The following is a 9,965-nucleotide window of genomic DNA, read 5'->3' as shown; positions in this document are numbered from 1 at the left end:
TCTCCCGCGGAGCAGCTGGTAGTTTCGAACCACTGACCTTAAGGTTCGCAGCCCGATTCGTAACCACTACGCTACCAGAGCTCCTTATAGTGTTACAATATGTTTACCTGTGTTTTATTGACTACACAAAGGCTTCCGATTGTGTGGATCATGACAAGCTATGGATAATATTGCGAATATGAGTATCCCAGAACAATTAATTGTGCTCATGAGGAATCTGTACATGGACCAAGGGGCAGTTGTTCGAACAGAACATGGGAACACTGAATGGTTTCAAATTAAGAAAGGTGTGCGACAGGGTTGTATTCTTTCACCATATTTTTTCAACCTGTATGCTGAGCAAATAATTCAAGAAGCTGGTTTATATGAAGAAAAACGTGGCATCAGGATTGGAGGAAGACTCATTAACAACCTGTGATATGCAGGTGATACAACCTTGCTTGCTGAAAGTGAAGAGGACTTAAAACATTTACGGATGATGATCAAAGAGCACAGCCTTCAGTATGGATTAGATCTTAATGTAACGAAAACAAACATCCTCACCACTGGACCAATAAACAATAATCTTATCAATGGAAAAAAGATTGAAGTTGTCAAAGACTTCATTTTTCTCGGATCAACCATAAACACTCATGGAAGCAGCAGTCAAGAAATTAAAAGACGTATTGCATTAGACAAATCTGCTGCACAAGACCTTTTTAAAGTGTTGAAGAGCAAAGATGTCAGCTTGCGGACTAAGGTATACCTGACCCAAGCCATGGTATTTTCAATAACCTCATATATATGCTAAAGCTGAACAGTAAATAAGGAAAATCATAGAAGAATGGATGCTTTTGAGTTATGGTGTTGGAGGAGAATATTGAAAAGTGCCATGGGCTGCCAAAAGAAGTAACAGAACTGTGTTGGAAGAAGTGCAGCCAGAGTGCTCCTTGGAGGCCAGGATGGCCAAACATCCTCTCCCATACTTTGGACATATTGTCAGGAGGGACCAGTCGCTGGAGATGGATAATATGTTTGGTAAGGTAGAGAGTCAGAGAAAAAGAGGAAGTCCCCCAACAAGATAGATTGGCCAAATGGCAGCATCGATGGACTCAAGTGTGGCAATAATAGTGAAGTTGGCCCAGGATCACGCAGTGTTTCGTTCTGCTGTGCATGAGTTGATACCAACTCGATGGTACCTAACAACTTCCATGGATGATGATAGTGAATCCAAATGAAATGAATTCCTTGCATCTTCAGTCATTTCTCTGTTTTTTCATGATGTTGCTTTCTTTATTTGTCCTGTTGTGTGAGGATTTATGTGTTCTTTATGGTTAGGTGTAAGCCACACTGAAGTCTACAGTCTTAGATCTTCATTAGTAAAGGCAGTGTATCCTCTTTACTTTCAGCAAGCAAGGTTGTGCCATCTGCATATCACACTGTTAATGAGTCTGCCTCAGATTCTGATGCCATGTTCTTCTTCATGTAGTCCAACTTGTTGGGTATTTTCTTGGTATACTGACTGAATAAGTATTGTTAAAGGATCCAACCCTGAAGCATGTCTTTCCTGATCTTAAACTGCTCAGTATTTCCTTGTTCTGGTCAAATGACTAGCTCTTGTTCAGTGTACAGGTTTGCATTAGCAAAGTTAAGCATTTTGGAATTCTCATTTTTCACAGTGTTATCTATGATTTTTTATGATTCACACAGTTTAATACCTTTGCATAAACAATAAAATGCAGGTAAACATCTTTCTGGCATTCTCTCTTTTCAGCCAAGATCTACTTGATGACATCAGCAACGCTATTCCTTGTGCATCCTCTTCTAAATCTGACTTCAGTTCCTGGCAGGTCCCTGTTGACATATTGAAGCACTCATTTCTGAATGATCTTCAGCAAAATTTTACTTGTGTGTTAATTCATAATTTTGTTTGATATTTTCAACGTTCTTTCGGATTTACTTTCTTTTGAATGGTTACAAATTTGGATTTTTTCTGGTGACTTGGCCAGTAACTGGCTTTCAACCATCATGGCATAGATGAATGAACACTTTCAACATTGCCTCCATTTGTTGACACATCTCCACTGTCTTCCATCAACTCCTGGAGCCTTGTTTGCACCTATGAAGGATTTCTTCCTTTCGGTTCCTTCATTTCTTGATCATATGCTACCTCCTGAAATGGTTGAACGTCATCAACTCTTTTGGGAACAGTGACTATGTATTTTTTACATCTTCTGTTCATATTTCCTGTGTCATTCAATATTTTACCTACTGAATCCTCCAGTGTTGCAACTGGACGCTTGAATTGTTTCTTCAGTTCCTTAAGCTTGAGCAGCGCTAAGAGTGTTTTTCACTTTTGGTTTTCTAATTACTGGTCTTTGCACATTTCTTTTGAATACTTTGTTTTCTTGAGGCACCCTTTGAAATCCTCTGTTCAGGTCTTTTACTTAATCCCTTCTTCCGTTGCTTTAGGTATTCTGTGTTCAGGAGCAAGTTTCAGAGTCTCTTCTGACCTCCATTTTGGTCTTTTCTTTCTTTCCTGGCTTTTGGATGTCCTTTTTCTTGTATGATTTCCTTTATGTCTTGCCACAGCTTATGTAGTCTTTGGTCGTTATTGTTCAATGTGTCACTGTTTCAAATCTGTTCTTGAGATGCCCTCAAAGTTCAGATGGGATGTACCCAAGGTTGCGCTTTTGTCTTTTCTGGACTTGTTTTCATTTTCTTCAGCTTGCATATGAGCAACTGATGGTCATTGATGAAGAACCCTGCTCCTGATCAACAAAATGACATTCCAGCTACACTAAGTGGTGCTGAATATAGTCCTGCTTGAGCTTCTGGTCTCTGGAAAGCTTAATCTTCATTGCACCCAGAGACCCTTCCCCCAGTATTTTCAGGTTTCAGGAAAATCTCCATAACCCTGCCCACTGAAAACTCTCCAGAACTGTATCCAGCACCACACCGCCTTAAATACCACAGTCTGTGAGAAACAGGCGGGCTCTTGGTCTCTTTTGGTGACTTAGAGTACCCTTTCCCAGGTTTACTCTCAATAAACCTGCCTGCTGTTGAAACTAAGTCTCCTCCTTTCTTATTTCTTATAATTAAGGAAGCAAATAAACATTGTGGTGATTGTGTGGGTGTGGAGGGTGTGGTCCAGGAGGATGATGGAATGTTTTTCAGGTTGGGAGGATGTAGAGAATGTACTGTAAAGAAGACCAGTTTCTGCAGAGACAGGAAGAGTAGGTTTTGGGAAAGAGTGAGTGCAGTAGGAGTATGGCTCAGAGGTGGTAGAATCAGCATGGAGTAGTGAGTTTACAATCATCCAGACTTGGGTTTTGATCCAAGAACTGCCACTTTTGACATCGGGCTAATTATGTAGTCTCTGAACATTGTTTTTCCCATCTGCAACACGGTGATGATAATCGAGGAGCAGTGAGAATTCCTTGAGAGGACACAAACATATGTTTCAGATGCAGCTGACACATAGACCAGGCTTAGGACATATTTGTCCAATTCTCCATGAATGATGTTTTACTTCTACCATCCAAAGGGTTTCAGACATCTCTCAGGGGATACAGTATGATCACAGACTGCTCAGAAATTCACCTGCTGCTTCATTTCCTTGTAAAAATTCATACATCAGACTGTCCTGTCACAGTTCAAAATCTGATGATGTGTGTGTATAATGTCATTAATTCTAGTCACGTCCAAATTAATCATTTTTTAAGTGCTGGTATGGGTCCAAATCTGCTAGAGACCTAAGAGAAAAATAAAGTATTACAAAAACAATGACCACTCTCTGCTGGAAACCTCCAGATGAGAACACTTCAGTCCAGAGAAAGAATGTGGCCAGTTTAAACAGCTCGTGGGTAGAGGAAGCTGAATTTCAGAAGGCCTATCTCACCCCAGAGTCTGCCTTTGCTGGAACTTTCAGTTTATTTAGAGACAAAATCAATACACCTAAAACAATTAGAGAGAGATGCAAAATCAACATTGCAGCCATAAGCTAGATTGCAATGCAGTTTCAAAATGAAAATAGCTTTATTGTTTTTTTCTGGTTATAAAAGCAAAACTTGCTCGCTGTAAAACAATTCAAATATTATAGGATTATGCAGTGCAAGAGATGATCATTCCTTATAATCCCAGGGCTCTACCCAATGCCATAAGTAGCCACTTACTATCTTAAGCATGCGTGTATATCAAAAAGGAAAAGGCATTTAGGAAATTGGATCATGCGTTAATGTTCTGTGGTACTTTTTTCTACACGTATCATGGAAATAATTGCAAGTAGTTCTACATGAATACTCTTCCTAAACTTTTGAAACATTAATTCAAGTCTTGTAGATGATTATTTATGGATCCTGTGTCACCCATATGTTGTTGTGGTTAAGTGCCGTCGAGTTGTTTCCCACCCCTAGTGACCCTATATAGGGTTTCTGAGGAGCTTGAGGTTTCTGGTGAGCTTGAACCGCCAACCTTGCGGATCAAACCCATTTTTCAGTCCAGTGCATTAACCCACAGCACCATACCAGGACTCCATATGGCCCCAGGTAATTTAATCATGAGTATCTGTGTCGTTAACATTGCTTGTAGTGTTACTCTGGAAATCTACTGCTCTCATAATGCCTGTCAAAGGGTCACATGACAGGCTGGTCCTTCTACCCCGTATAGTTCCGTTTTCAAATTACCATCAGTATATGTCCCACCAGGCTTATTAAGATAGACCAGGAAGAAAGGCCTGGTGATATAGTTGCAAAATTTAACCAGTGACAGCCGTATAAACCACAATGATCGAATCCACAAATGACCATGATGATTGCATTTTTGTTCTGCCATGCATGGGGTTGCCCAGAGCTGGGGGCTGGCTTGATGGCAGCTAACAGTAAAGCAACATCTGCAACAAACCGACCCTTTTCAGGATACAACCTATTCGGTTTTGACTAATGTATACAATAATAAATTCAACAGAACACTCGTAAATGTAAAACCTTTTTATTTCTCCCAAATCCCTGCCTTCCTTTTTTTGAACTTGTGATATTCCTTCCATTCCCAGTCCCCAAGCAATTTCTGAAATATTTTCACTATATTGCCTTTTTTAGAAGAATCGTAAAGACTGTGGTATTTTGTTTCTGATTTTATTCATTTAGCATAATACTTTTGATCTTTCCTCATGTGCCGGTTCCTTTTCAGTGCTGAGTAATATTCTGTTTTGTAAATATATCTCACTTTATCCACTAACCACCTGGTTGACCTTTGCAGAGTTTCTGTTGTTTGGCTAATAATGAAACAAGCTTCTATGAACAATCCTATACAGATCTTTTATGTGACCATGTTTTATAACTCCCTTAGGAGTGCAATTGCTGGTTTGTATGGTGTGCGTTTAACTTTATATGAAACTACCAAGCTGCCTCCAAGTGTGGCCATACACATTTCACTTCTGAGCCTCACCTACATTTGTTACTACTCATCTATGATGCTAGCCCTTTTAGTGAGGTTTCATGGTATCTCAGAAATGTAACGTGCATTTCCTTTAAGATCCATTATGTTGAACTTAGTTTCTTATGTGTATCAACATAAGATATATGTGCAGCGTGGATGCTGCTTGGAACCAAGGATGGCGAGATTTTGTCTTACGTACCTCGGGCATGGTCTTAGGAGATACTAGTCCCTGGAAAAGGCCATCATGCTTGGTAAAGTTGAGAGTTAGCAAAAAAGAAGATGCCCTTAATGAGGCGGATTGGCACAGTACCTGCAACAATGGGCTCAAACGTATCAGAGTGTGAGGTTGGTCCAGGACCAGGTAGAGTTTCATTCTGTTGTACAAAGGGTGGCGATGAGTTGAAACTGACTTGATGTCACCTAACAACATGTATATAAATGGAGAAAAGATTGAAGTTGTCAAAGACAGCTTGTTAAAATGTCAAAGTTGTCCTTTTGCTTGGATTAACCATCAATACTATCGGAGGCAACAGTCAAGAAATCAAATGACGTATTGCATTGGGTAAATCTGTTACACAAGACCTCTTTAAAGAGTTGAAGAGCAAAGATGTCAGTTTGAGGACTAAGGTGCACCTGACCAAAGACATGGTATTTTCAATAACCTCATATGCATGTGAAAGTTGAACAGTGAATAAGGAAGACCATAGAAAAATTTATTGATTTGAGTTATGGTGTTGGAAGAAAATATTGAAAGTACCATGGACTGCCAAAAGAACAAACATATCTATGTTGGAATAAATACAGTCAGAGTGCTGCTTGGAAGCCAGGATAGCCAGACTTCGTCTTTCATACTTTGAACATATTGTCAGGAGGGTCCAATCATTGGAGAAGGATACCATGTTTGGTAAAGTAGAGGTCAGAGAAAGAGAGGAAGACCCCCCACACACAAACACACACACCCTCAGTGAGATGGACTGGCACAGTGTCAGCATCGATGGGCTCAAATGTAGCAATGATTGTGAAGTTGGACCAGCCAGTGTGCCTAGCATGGATACAAGTCAGTACCAACTTGATGGCACCTAACAACAATAATAGCGGCATTAGTGATTTATGTGTCTTCTCTGAAAAATATCAAGTAAATATTTTTCCTGTTTTTAAAATTGGACTGTTGATCTTATAATCGAGTTGCAAGTTTTCTTTACACATTCCACATACTTATTGGGTGTGCATGTATTTCATACTGTTTCATAACTTTTAGATGCTCTGTGCTGTTTAACTTTTTTCTCCCACTTCACCCAGTGGAGACCTAGTGAAAATCAACTGGTGTGTACTTGTGGTCTCCTCTTCTGTATGAAGATCCCAGGTACTACTTCCATGAAACTGACTCACACTGGCATCTAAGAATTTATTACAATTTCAGTAATTTTTTTATTACCCATTACCCATTTTTTAAACTACCACCTCTTTTGTCATGTGCCCTGCCAAAAGTGAAACATTTCTTATATCCTGCCTCACCTTGGATGGAAGTTCTCACCCTTTGAAATTCAGTTTACCTGGTTGTCTTGTGATCCCAGGTCTTGTATAGGATAAAATAGCCCCAAAATGTGGTTTTCTTGATTATTTGGCCTTTTTTTCACTCCCATGTTGCCTTCTGTCCTAAGTAGAAGTGTAACTGATTTCATTCTTATTCTATATACAACATGAGTAGATGTAGTTTTAGTTCAGATGAAATATATATAACCAAAATGTGCTGTTCTAACCATTTTTGTGTGTACAGTTCTCAGGCATTAATTGCATCACCATGCTGTGCAATCATAACCACTACTGACTGTCAACATTTTTCATCACCACCTCCCAAACAGAAACCCTGCACTTATTGGGCCTTAACTTCCCCCCGACCTTCATACTCATGAATCTTGCCTCTATCCTTTTGCCTATTATAGACATTTCTTGTAAGTAAAATCATACATTTGTCTTTTTATGGATGACTTACTTAACTCATCACAATGCTTTTTAGGACTCTTGGTGAGGCGCTGTACGATAAACACTGGACCACAAGGTTGGTTTGAACCACAAGGTCAGTGGTTCAATCCCACTAGCCACTCCTTAGAAATGCTGTTTAGGTTGGCTGCAAGTCAGAACTAAATTGATGGCACTTTACCAATAACAACACCAATGTTCTCTAAGTTCATTGATGTTGTGACAGGCAACATGGCTTCATTTTTCTTTATGACAGACTAATATGTCATTGTTCAAGAAGACCTGCATGTCAAAGACCTGCAGTTAGAAAACCAAAAGGGAAGAGCCATTCAGCATTTTCCAAGCTGAACTAACTGAGGAAAAAATCCAAACCTCAACTTGCAATACTAAAGGATTCTTTGGGCAAAAGATTGAGTAATGCAAAAAGCATTAAAAGAAGATGGAAGGAATATAGAGCTGCTGTACAAAACAGAAATGGCGCATGTTCAACCATTTCACAAGGTAACATACGATCAAGAGTCAATGGTACTGAAGGAAGAAGCCGAAAGTGCACTAAAGGCATTTACACAGAACAAGGCTCCAGGAATTGGTGGGATACAAATTAAAATCTCTCAACAAACTGATGTGTCACTGGAGGCAATCACTCATCTATGTCAAGCAATTTGGAAGTTAGCTACCTGGCCTACTGACCAGAAGAGATCCTTATTTGTACCCATTCCAAAGAGAGGACATCCAATGGAATACACAAGTCATCATACAATATCATTACATCTCATATGCAAATAAAAGTTTGCTAAATAATTTTAAAACATCTGCAACAGTATATTGACAGGGAACTTCCAGAGGTTCAAACAGAATTCAGATGAGAACATATAATGAAGGATATCATTGCTGACATCAGATGGACCTAGGTTGAAAGCAGAGAATACCAGAAAGATGTCTGCCTGTGCTTTATTGCCTACACACAAACGTTTTTGATTGTGTGGATCATGACAAGTTATGGACAGCAATGTGGGAAATGAGTATTCTGGAACACCAATTGTGCTCATGAGGATCCTGAACATGGACTAAGAGGCAGTTGTTTGAACAGAAGAAAGAGAAACTGAATTAAAATCAGGAAAGTGTGTGCCAGGCTTGTATTCTTTCACCATACTTATTCATCTGTATGCTGAGCAAATAATCCAAAAGGCTGGATTATATGAAGAAGAACATGGCATCGGGATTGGAGGAAGACTCACTAACAACCTGTGATATGCACATGATACAACCTTGCTTGCCGATGGAGAAGAGGACTTAAAATATTTACTGATGAAGATCATAGATCACAGTCTTTTGTATGGGTTGCATCTCAATGTCTAGAAAACAAAAATCCTCACCACTGGACCAATAATTAATATCAGGACAAATGGAGAAAAGATTGAAGTTGTCAAAGACTTCATTTTTCTTAGATCCATCAGCAACTTGTCTGCATTTTGTCATACTGTCATGACTTGTGTGTTGCTGTGATTCTGTAAGCTATACCACAGGTATTTTGAATTCCAGAAAGGTGACCCACAGTGGACTGGTTTCAGATGGGCTTCCAGACGAAGACAGGCTATGACGAAGGAGAGACAGACTACTCCCAAATATTTAGGCACTGAAAACCTTATGACTAACACTATCAGCACCAGATTATTGAGTATAGAAACATGAAGAGCAACAGAATATTGTCAGATATAGTGCTGGATGATGAGACCCTCAGCTTGGATGGCACTCAAAATGCAACTTGGAAAGAACTGCTTCCTCAAAGTAGAGTTGACAGTGAAGACATGAATAAAGCCCTCACGACCTTCGTTTGCTGATAGGGCACAACTCAAAATGAGGAGAAACAGCTGTAAAAATCCATTAATAATCAGAACACAGGATGGACAAAGTATGAATCAAGGAAAATTGGAAATAGTAAAAAATGAAATGGAGTGCATAAGCATTGATATCCTAGGCATTAGTGAGCTGAACTGGACTGCTGTTGGCCATTTTGAATCTGACAATCACATGGTTTACTATGCTGCAAATGACCAATTGAAGAGGAATGACATCGCGTTCATCATCAAAAAGTGCATCCTGAAGTACAACGTTGTCTGTGATAGGATAATAGCCATGCACCTATAAGGAAGACCAGCTAATACCCCAATTATTCAAATTTATGCACCAAACACTTAAGCAAGTGATGATGATATTGAAGAACTCTACCAACTTCTTCAGTGTGAAACTGATCAAACATGCAATTAACTTGTATTGATAATTACTGGTGATTGGAATGTAATGGTTGCAAAGCATGGCCTTGTGATAGAAACAATGCTAGAAATCCCATGGTAGAATTTTGCCAGACTAATAATTTGTTCATTGCAAATACCTTTCTTAAACAACATAAAAAAATAACTATACACATGGACCTCACAAGATGGACTACACAGAAATTGAATTGACAACATCTGTGTAAAGAGACTGTGGAAAATCTCCATATAATCAGCCAAAATAAGGACAGGGGCAGACCATCAGTTACTCACAAGCAAATTCAGGCTGAAGCTGAA

At 39.3% G+C, this 9,965-nt stretch overlaps 1 protein-coding gene across 1 annotated transcript in view; it reads left to right on the top strand.

The window, feature by feature from the left end:
- The window catches only part of GRID1 (glutamate receptor, ionotropic, delta 1), a 1,105,771-nt gene that overhangs the window by 869,296 nt on the left and 226,510 nt on the right, over nt 1-9,965 (top strand). The gene's annotated exons all lie outside the window — the stretch shown is intronic.

This window comes from Chrysochloris asiatica, unplaced genomic scaffold (assembly GCF_000296735.1).
Source record: "Chrysochloris asiatica unplaced genomic scaffold, ChrAsi1.0 scaffold00198, whole genome shotgun sequence".
Taxonomy (NCBI): Eukaryota; Metazoa; Chordata; class Mammalia; order Afrosoricida; family Chrysochloridae; genus Chrysochloris; species Chrysochloris asiatica.
This window is presented reverse-complemented; position numbering and strand designations above follow the sequence as displayed.